This window comes from Tarenaya hassleriana, unplaced genomic scaffold (genome assembly GCF_000463585.1).
Source record: "Tarenaya hassleriana unplaced genomic scaffold, ASM46358v1 Cleome75, whole genome shotgun sequence".
Taxonomy (NCBI): domain Eukaryota; kingdom Viridiplantae; phylum Streptophyta; class Magnoliopsida; order Brassicales; family Cleomaceae; genus Tarenaya; species Tarenaya hassleriana.
This window is the reverse complement of record NW_010970030.1, coordinates 78,083-85,963: the sequence shown is the minus strand read 5'-3', so window position 1 is coordinate 85,963 and position 7,881 is coordinate 78,083. Positions and strand designations below refer to the sequence as shown.

The following is a 7,881-nucleotide window of genomic DNA, read 5'->3' as shown; positions in this document are numbered from 1 at the left end:
GGGAAAGAGAAAGAGATGAATGAGTAGAAGAAAAAGGCAGCATATCAAAAAAATAGAGATTATGACATTGATCACCTTTTCCAATCGTCAAATCCCGAATAGGGTCCTGGATGAGATAAGTTTGATCAGAAAAAGTGACAGTATATGGAGTGTTCTTGGTGAGAGCACTTACACTTATGAGATTGAAACAAAAAGTCGGGACAAAGAGAACAGAGTATAGTGTAAGAAGAGGAGAGAGTGTAACCGTTCCGGAATGGGTAACTGGAACAAGAGTTCCATTTGGTAAGGTGATATTAATGGTAGGAATCGGATATATGACAGAAAACAATGCTCTTTCACAACAAACATGGCTAGAAGCACCAGTATCTAAAATCCATATCACAGGTTTTAAGGGAATAGAATCAGGTAAGTGAGAAAGAATGTGTGAAAAAGAAGAGGTTATACCTGAAGAAAGGGGTTGGGCAGAGGTTGACGCTGCAGGTTCAGTAGCATTGAGAGAGCTGCTAAGTCCTTGAAACTGAGTTGTTAACTGGGCCAACAGAGACTGCGCTTGTTCCAGAGAGGGTTTGCCTGAACCAGTGTTGGCCGAGGATGGAGCTGAATCTGGAACATTACTAACAAGATTAACATGGTTAGTTTGTCTATCACCAGGGAAGACACGAGGTTTTGAGGAATTTCCAGAGCGGTTGTTCCACTGATTTCCAGAAGATGAGGGTCCCTTGAAGTGAGAGGGATAACCATGGAGTTTATAGCATTTGCTGGCCAAATGACCTGGCATACCACAATGGGAGCAAGAGATCCTGGGTCGGTTGGGAAATATCATAGGAGATGGCAGCTGTGAAGGAGTAGGAAGCAGGGGGCGAGATCTCGGAACAGAGAAATGTGCACTAGTCTGGAATACTGCAGCATCAGAGGCTTGAGGTAGAGTAAAGCGTTGTTGCTCCTCTTGAGAAACGAGTGGGTAAGGGCTCAATCATCAGGATTTGACGACGAGCTGGTGTATAGGATTCGTTTAAGCGCATCAGAAATCTGACCACATGGCGACGTTCAATGAGATCTGTCCACTTGGAACCCAGATCACAAGTGCAGCAACCACACGTACAAACAGGAAATGGTTCATGGTTCTTAAGCTCCTCCCAAAGTGAGGTGAGTTTGGTGAAGTAACTGTTCAGATCCAACGAGCCTTGATGTAGGTTGTCAAGCTTTTGCTGGATGTTGTAGATCTTGGTTGCATTTTTCTGCTTGAAGCGCGTTTCCAGACTTTTCCACACAGCAGAGGCATCATCCAGGTACACAATAAGACTAGCAATGTCTTGGGAGACAGCATTAGTAAGCCAAGTCGACACAAGGGCGTTACAGCGAGCCCATGGTCCAAAATCAGAGTGATCCTCAGCCGGCTTTGGAACGGTGCCAAGAACAAAACCGAGTTTGTTCTTCGCAAGGAGAGCTTTCGTAACCGAACGAGACCACACGTTGTAGTTGGACTCGCCGAGAAGTTTGTCAGAGACAAGGATTAGGCTAGAAGAGTCAGCCGCATGAAGATAAAGAGGGTTCGCATAAGGGTCGGTGAGAATCTGGGAGGAAGCAAGAGAGGATGGTTCCCCAGAGACCTGAGAAGCAGGGTCACTGGAAGTCTGGGTTTGCGGTGTGATGGGAGAATCCATGGTGTGAGTGGAAACGAAATGAAAGAAGAACGAAACAAGAGAACAGAGAATAGAAAAGTAACAGAGTTAGATCGCTCGCTCTGATACCATAAGAAGAAACAGAGGAAATCTGGAAAAAATGGGTTGAAGAACACGAAGAACAGTAAGAAGAAAGAGAGAGTTTTTCAGGAATTTTCTTCTTGTATTTCTTCTCACACTTTAACATGTACAACTCTATCTCTATTTATACAAAACAACCGTAGGGCAACATAACGAATAAAATCAATGAAAAACAACCTCAGAAAAACAAATAATAATGATGATCCCGTAACAATCCTACTATCTATCTGACACTTTGCAGGTTCATGTGCGTTTCTACACTTGTCTCCCAGTTGTACACAAACCGTTGCAATATGTGTCAGTTTATGTCGCTTAATACCAACCATCAGCAGAAGAGTTTTTACTGCGAAATTGAGCTCACAGCGGTGTGTACCGATGTGCACTGAAGATCCAGAGATGAAGGATTTGATCAAGTTTCTGGATTCTCTGAAGAACTACGAGAAATCGGGTGTGCCCAAGGGAGCGGGGACGGATTCCGATGACGAGTTCGAACTAGGTCGAATGAAGCGTCTCATGCATCTTCTCGGTAATCCTCAGTACAAGGTTTGCGGTCTCTTTTGCTCGTTCCTGCTTGCTTTCTTAGAAAACCCGAAATGTTGACGGATTCGAACTCTATGAAGTGTATAACTGGACGAGTTTTTCATGCTCGTGTCATAAACTTCGGAATCCCCCCTATTTGTATTATCCCTGAGAAAATATGGTTGGTAAAATTGATTCAAGCCTCTAATTGATTACTATGCATATTCTTAGTGAAGCCGGTATTGCGAGAAGAAGCAATACCGGCTTAGCATTTACAGTTTTTGGGAGGTGAATTATTCTTACTCTGATGCTTTTGGATCTAGTTTAAGACATCGGTGGCCATGGCTGAGGTGGCGACGAGAAGATGGGAAAAAATTAGGGTTGTATAGTCTTTTGATTCAAGAGCTTCGATCCATTTAAGGTTTGAGAATATTGCGTTTGATTTACAATTGTCTCCAGGTAACTGTGATGTAAAGATTACAATATGGGATTTGCTTCCTATTGATTCTCGGTAATAGTTACTGGATAATTGGGTGGAGCATCATTGTTTTATTTGTTAACATATCGATAAACAAAATCCAGAATTGGTTAAAGTGGGAGAAGCGGTTGGTGACAAAGCTCACAACATGAAGGTTTTGTTCAAGAAGATTATTGAAGAAGTCTATGTTTGATTTTTTTTTTATGATAAGCGATTATTAATATTAGGTTGTTTTTTATACAAATGACATTATGAACGTTTGTTTTTGTTAATTTTCTATAAATCATTTATAGAATTTTTTATCGATTATTTGTTTGGATAAATCCGAACCGAACCCGAAAAAACCCGAACCGAATCCGAACCGAACCGATTAAGATTATTTATCCGATTGGATATGAATATTTTAAACCCTAATAACCCGAACCCGAATAAACCGATCTGAGCCACTCTTGTCTTTTGTTTCACGGCCTAAAATAAAGTGTGTGAAAATTTAGCAGCGCACTAATTACTACAAGGTAACACACACATATAAACACACACACAAATATATGGGCCTAAGAATATTCAAATATATGAACCCAAGTGACAGATCTTCAGCTCAGGCTCAATGTAAATGGATGACCCAACCGTACAAAACTCAAGAAACTAAGGTGTGAATCAGGCCGGTCCGAACCCGCGCTCGACCCAAAGGTTTCGGATTCGCTTTTGGGTCGATCCAATTTTTTTCGGACCCATGTCACTAAACTCGAAGTCCGGTCCTATATATTTTGGACTTTGGATCGGGGTAGTCCGCATATTTTCTTTGTAAATATTTTTTTATTTTTTTTATAAAAAAATATCGGATTTTCAGGTTGTCCCGAATCGAGTCCAAGGCCCGATTTGAACCCGGTCAAAAAATCCAATTTTTTTCGGGGTGAAAATTTTAGATCTAATGTCCGTTAATTTTTGAATTGGACCGAGCCGGACTTCGGATTTCGGGTCTAAATTTACACCCCTAGAAGAAACAGACGAAGCTATTATGTAGAATTAAATATGGTATAATAATTTCCGAGGTAAAAATATTCAAAAAGGCAAAATAATTTAACTTCTTTTTCTGGTCACTAAATTTTAAAAGTACCTGCACATATTAATGTTAAAACTCATATATTTGCAACCAAATAAGACATGGATATATAATAAATATTAGTAGATTCTGTTAAATGATCCAAAAAATAATGGAAATTAGTAAAAGAACACATTTATATTATATATTTTTCTTATGAATGGGCTTTAGTTGATACAGCTACCCATTCCTTACAACTTTCCACAAGATTTATTTAGGCCCATAATATTATTAGGCCTTTTGTGAGCCCAATAAATAAGCCTAAACCCAAATCCGAATCCCCAGACCGTTTCACGAAAGGCTCTATTTACTAGAGTTCTCTTTGCACCTGAAGAACATTTTCGTCCCCTCCTCCTTTAGTCGGTTCTGTGAATCTCGAACTCGGTTTTCCTCCGCCTATATCGTTCGGTTCTACGGCGGTTATCCCGGCGGCGAAGCTAATTCACGGTAACGGTATGGTGGCTCTACGCTCTTTCTCTCTCTGTATGTTTGCTTTTCTATGAAATGGTGTGAAAAGGGGGAAAACGAAGATGCAGTCTATATGGTGTTGAGAGTTTAGGTCTGGATTCATTGTTTTGAAGTGATCACGGTAGTATGTCGTCGGGTAGGAGTACGTGTTGGGTTTTGGTCCTTGAGAAGCTGGGATGAGGATTGGGGCAAAACCCTAGTTAATCGGAAAACGTGCCTGCTTATCGGAGAGGATTGTAGCTGTTTCCTGTTTAAAATGATGGGGTTGATTTTATCTAGGTTTTGATGGTCTTAACAGTTATTTTCTTCTACATTCTGATTTTCAGAAACTAAATTTGGTGTCCTTTTTGTTGTTGTAGAAGATGTTGGGTGCAACACCCATATTGCCACTTGAAGCTCCTCCTGCTGATATCAGAAATATCGTCGATAAAACAGCTCAGTTCGTCGCTAAAAATGGGCCAGAGTTTGAGAAGAGGATTATAGCTAGCAATGCCAACAATGCTACATTCAACTTTTTGAGCGAGTCAGACCCATATCACGCCTATTATGAGCATAAACTGTCTGAGTTTCGTGCTCAGAATCAAGTTTCGGCTGAGCAGCCTGGTGAATCGGCTGAGGGAGTGGGCATTATATAAAGGCCTAAAGGACTGAAAGAACTTGAACGAAGTTAAATTACAAAATGTATTTTTGTATTATTTGCATCAATATTAGAAAATAAATTAATCCTTTTTTGATAATCCGGAACAAGTAAAGTCCGTGTGAATATTATACACATGGGCTAAAAAATATCGATTTCCTTATAAATCTTTCGAGATTATAAATAAAATTATCAAATGACTCCATAAAAATAAATTTTACCCCTGAAATTATATATCTAATTAAATATTATATACCTTCCAAAAGAGATGACCATGTGATTTGAGGGGAGATTCTAATTTAAATTGGAAAAGAGTTTTGTCCCCCACCAACAAAAAATGAATTATTGAGTACAATTATCTTCCCTTTTTTTTCATTTTATCTATTTTTTTTTTGTTCGAAATTATTTTCTTGTTTTTGGTTTCATACTAGTTTCCTTCCGATTCGCCTAAACGACGCCATAAATTGTAGGGAACACCGTATGATTTCACATAATTTTTTTGAAAAAGAGTCTATGAATATGATAAAAATGATTATTTATCTATTTATTTATATGGGAGAAAATGATAAAATTATACAGTTTGTAATAAGCAAAGGTAACCTATGGTATGATACTAATAATATTTCGTAATTAAATATTATATATCTAATTTATTTTCTAATATTGATGCAAATAATACAAAAATACATTTTGTAATTTAACTTCGTTCAAGTTCTTTCAGTCCTTTAGGCCTTTATATAATGCCCACTCCCTCAGCCGATTCACCAGGCTGCTCAGCCGAAACTTGATTCTGAGCACGAAACTCAGACAGTTTATGCTCATTGTATGACACTAACCAGACTGCTGGATCTTTCTGCTCGGGAGAGTCGCTTTGCTCTGCACTCTAGGTGTGTTGATCCTCTTATCACCCATTTGGTTTTTGCTGATGATCTGATTATTTTCAGCAGGGCAGACAATGATTCTATCACGGAAATCACCCACATCCTCGCCTCCTTTGCTCGGCGATCAGGACTCTTCATGAATCCGGAGAAATCCGAGCTCTACTTAGGAGGACATGCAAACTTAGAGGCAGAGAACATCAGCTCATCCCTAGGTCTCAGGTTGGGCTCACTGCCCATGACATACCTAGGCTTACCATTAAGCCCTTGGAAGCTGTCAAAATCGGACTTCCAGCCGCTCATTGACCGAATCAGCAGAAGGATCAATATGTGGACAACGAAATTTCTGTCATATGCAGGTCGGATTCAACTCATCTCCTCTGTTATCTACGGGATGGTCAACTCATGGTCGCAGGCTTTCCTCATCCCTAAAGGGGTCCTACGAGCGATAGATGGACTGTGCTCGTCATTTCTATGGCGGGCCAGTACGAGCACCAGGGGGATAGCGCGGGTTGCATGGGAGGATATCTGCAAACCGAAAGCGGAAGGAGGATTAGGCATCCGGAAAGTGGAGGAGTTCAATACCACTTTCCGATTAAAACTGATCTGGTTGCTTTTTCAGGAATCAGGATCTTTATGGGTGGCATGGCTGAGTAAAAACATTCTGAGGCATAAGGGATACTGGGACACCAACCCTTCTCCTAGGTTCTCATGGAATTTAAGGAAGCTACTACAACTGAAGCCTTTAGCTCGTTACTTCCTTCGTTGCTCGTTGGGGGATGGAACAAAAGCGTCGTTCTGGTTTGATACGTGGACTGAATTCGGTCCGTTGATAAACTTCATGGGGGAGGAAGGACCTCGACTTCTACGTTTGCCCAGATATGCTAGAGTTGCAGATGCTGTCACAGATTTGGGATGGAATCTCCCAGGGGCCCGCTCGTCGAGAGCTCTACAGCTACAGATCAGGTTATCCTCCACTACGACACCACACCCAACCCGTGGAAGCGACCGCTATGAATGGAGAAGAGGGCCTAACACCTTTACTGGTACTTTCTCTTCATCTGCCACATGGAAACTCTTACGCCAGCCATCACCTACTGTACCGTGGCATAAGCTTGCATGGTTCCCAGAAGGAGTTCCTAGATACGGGTTTATTCAATGGTTAGCCTTACGAAGAAGGCTGCCAACACGCGACAGGCTATTCCGTTGGGGGGCAGTCCCGACCACAACATGTCTACTTTGTAACAACGAGGTAGAATCTCATGCCCACTTATTTTTCCTCTGCTCCTATAGTTACCAGGTCTGGTCTCGGTTTGCTAGGCTCATCTTTGATAATCCACCGACGGATCTTCACCTAATCTTGAGTTGGATTGAAAGCTCGGGCAATGACCAATCCCGAAATAGAGGTCTAATAAGCCTCATCCTCCTCCAATGCTCGATCTATTTGATTTGGGCGGAACGAAACGCTCGTCTATTTCGGAACCAAGTTCTGACAGTTGATGCAACCTGCCATAAGCTGAATGGAATGGTTCGAAACTGCATTCATTCCCTCCTTGGCTCCTCTCGGGGGTTAGATCCTGCTCTGCTTGCGGATTGGTACTACGTCACTCTCTCACATCGTTAACTGTTGCGTAACATTTTGTTTGTCTCGTTCTTGTGATTGTAATGGTGTCATTTTGAGGCACATGGGTATTGCTTTTGTAGAGGGTATTCGATCTATGATCGGTTTATGTATAAAAACTACTCTATAGTTTATAAAATATTTACCTTTTTAACAAAAAAAAAAATTATTATTATATATGAAATCCCCAACTTTCTAAGCAAAACAATTCTCTATAACGGCTAGAAATAATTAATTAGAAACCCTTAATAAATACAAATTTTATTATTTTCCATATAAACACACACTTCTGAAAATTTTACCAAAATATATAAACTTTTTAAATATTTTTCACGATATACCAAGTGGAAAATTTTCTATTTTACAAAAAAACAAAAACATATATATGTATATAAAGATATTTTCACGTATCTAT

General features: G+C 40.3%; 1 long non-coding RNA gene across 1 annotated transcript; it reads left to right on the top strand.

Moving 5' to 3' along the window:
* The first annotated feature begins 4,180 nt into the window (after positions 1 to 4,180).
* Positions 4,181 to 5,058, top strand: LOC104801770. Its single transcript, XR_769932.1, has 2 exons — positions 4,181 to 4,315; positions 4,690 to 5,058. It is a non-coding gene; the product is annotated as an uncharacterized LOC104801770 (long non-coding RNA).
* Positions 5,059 to 7,881: the final 2,823 nt, after the last annotated feature.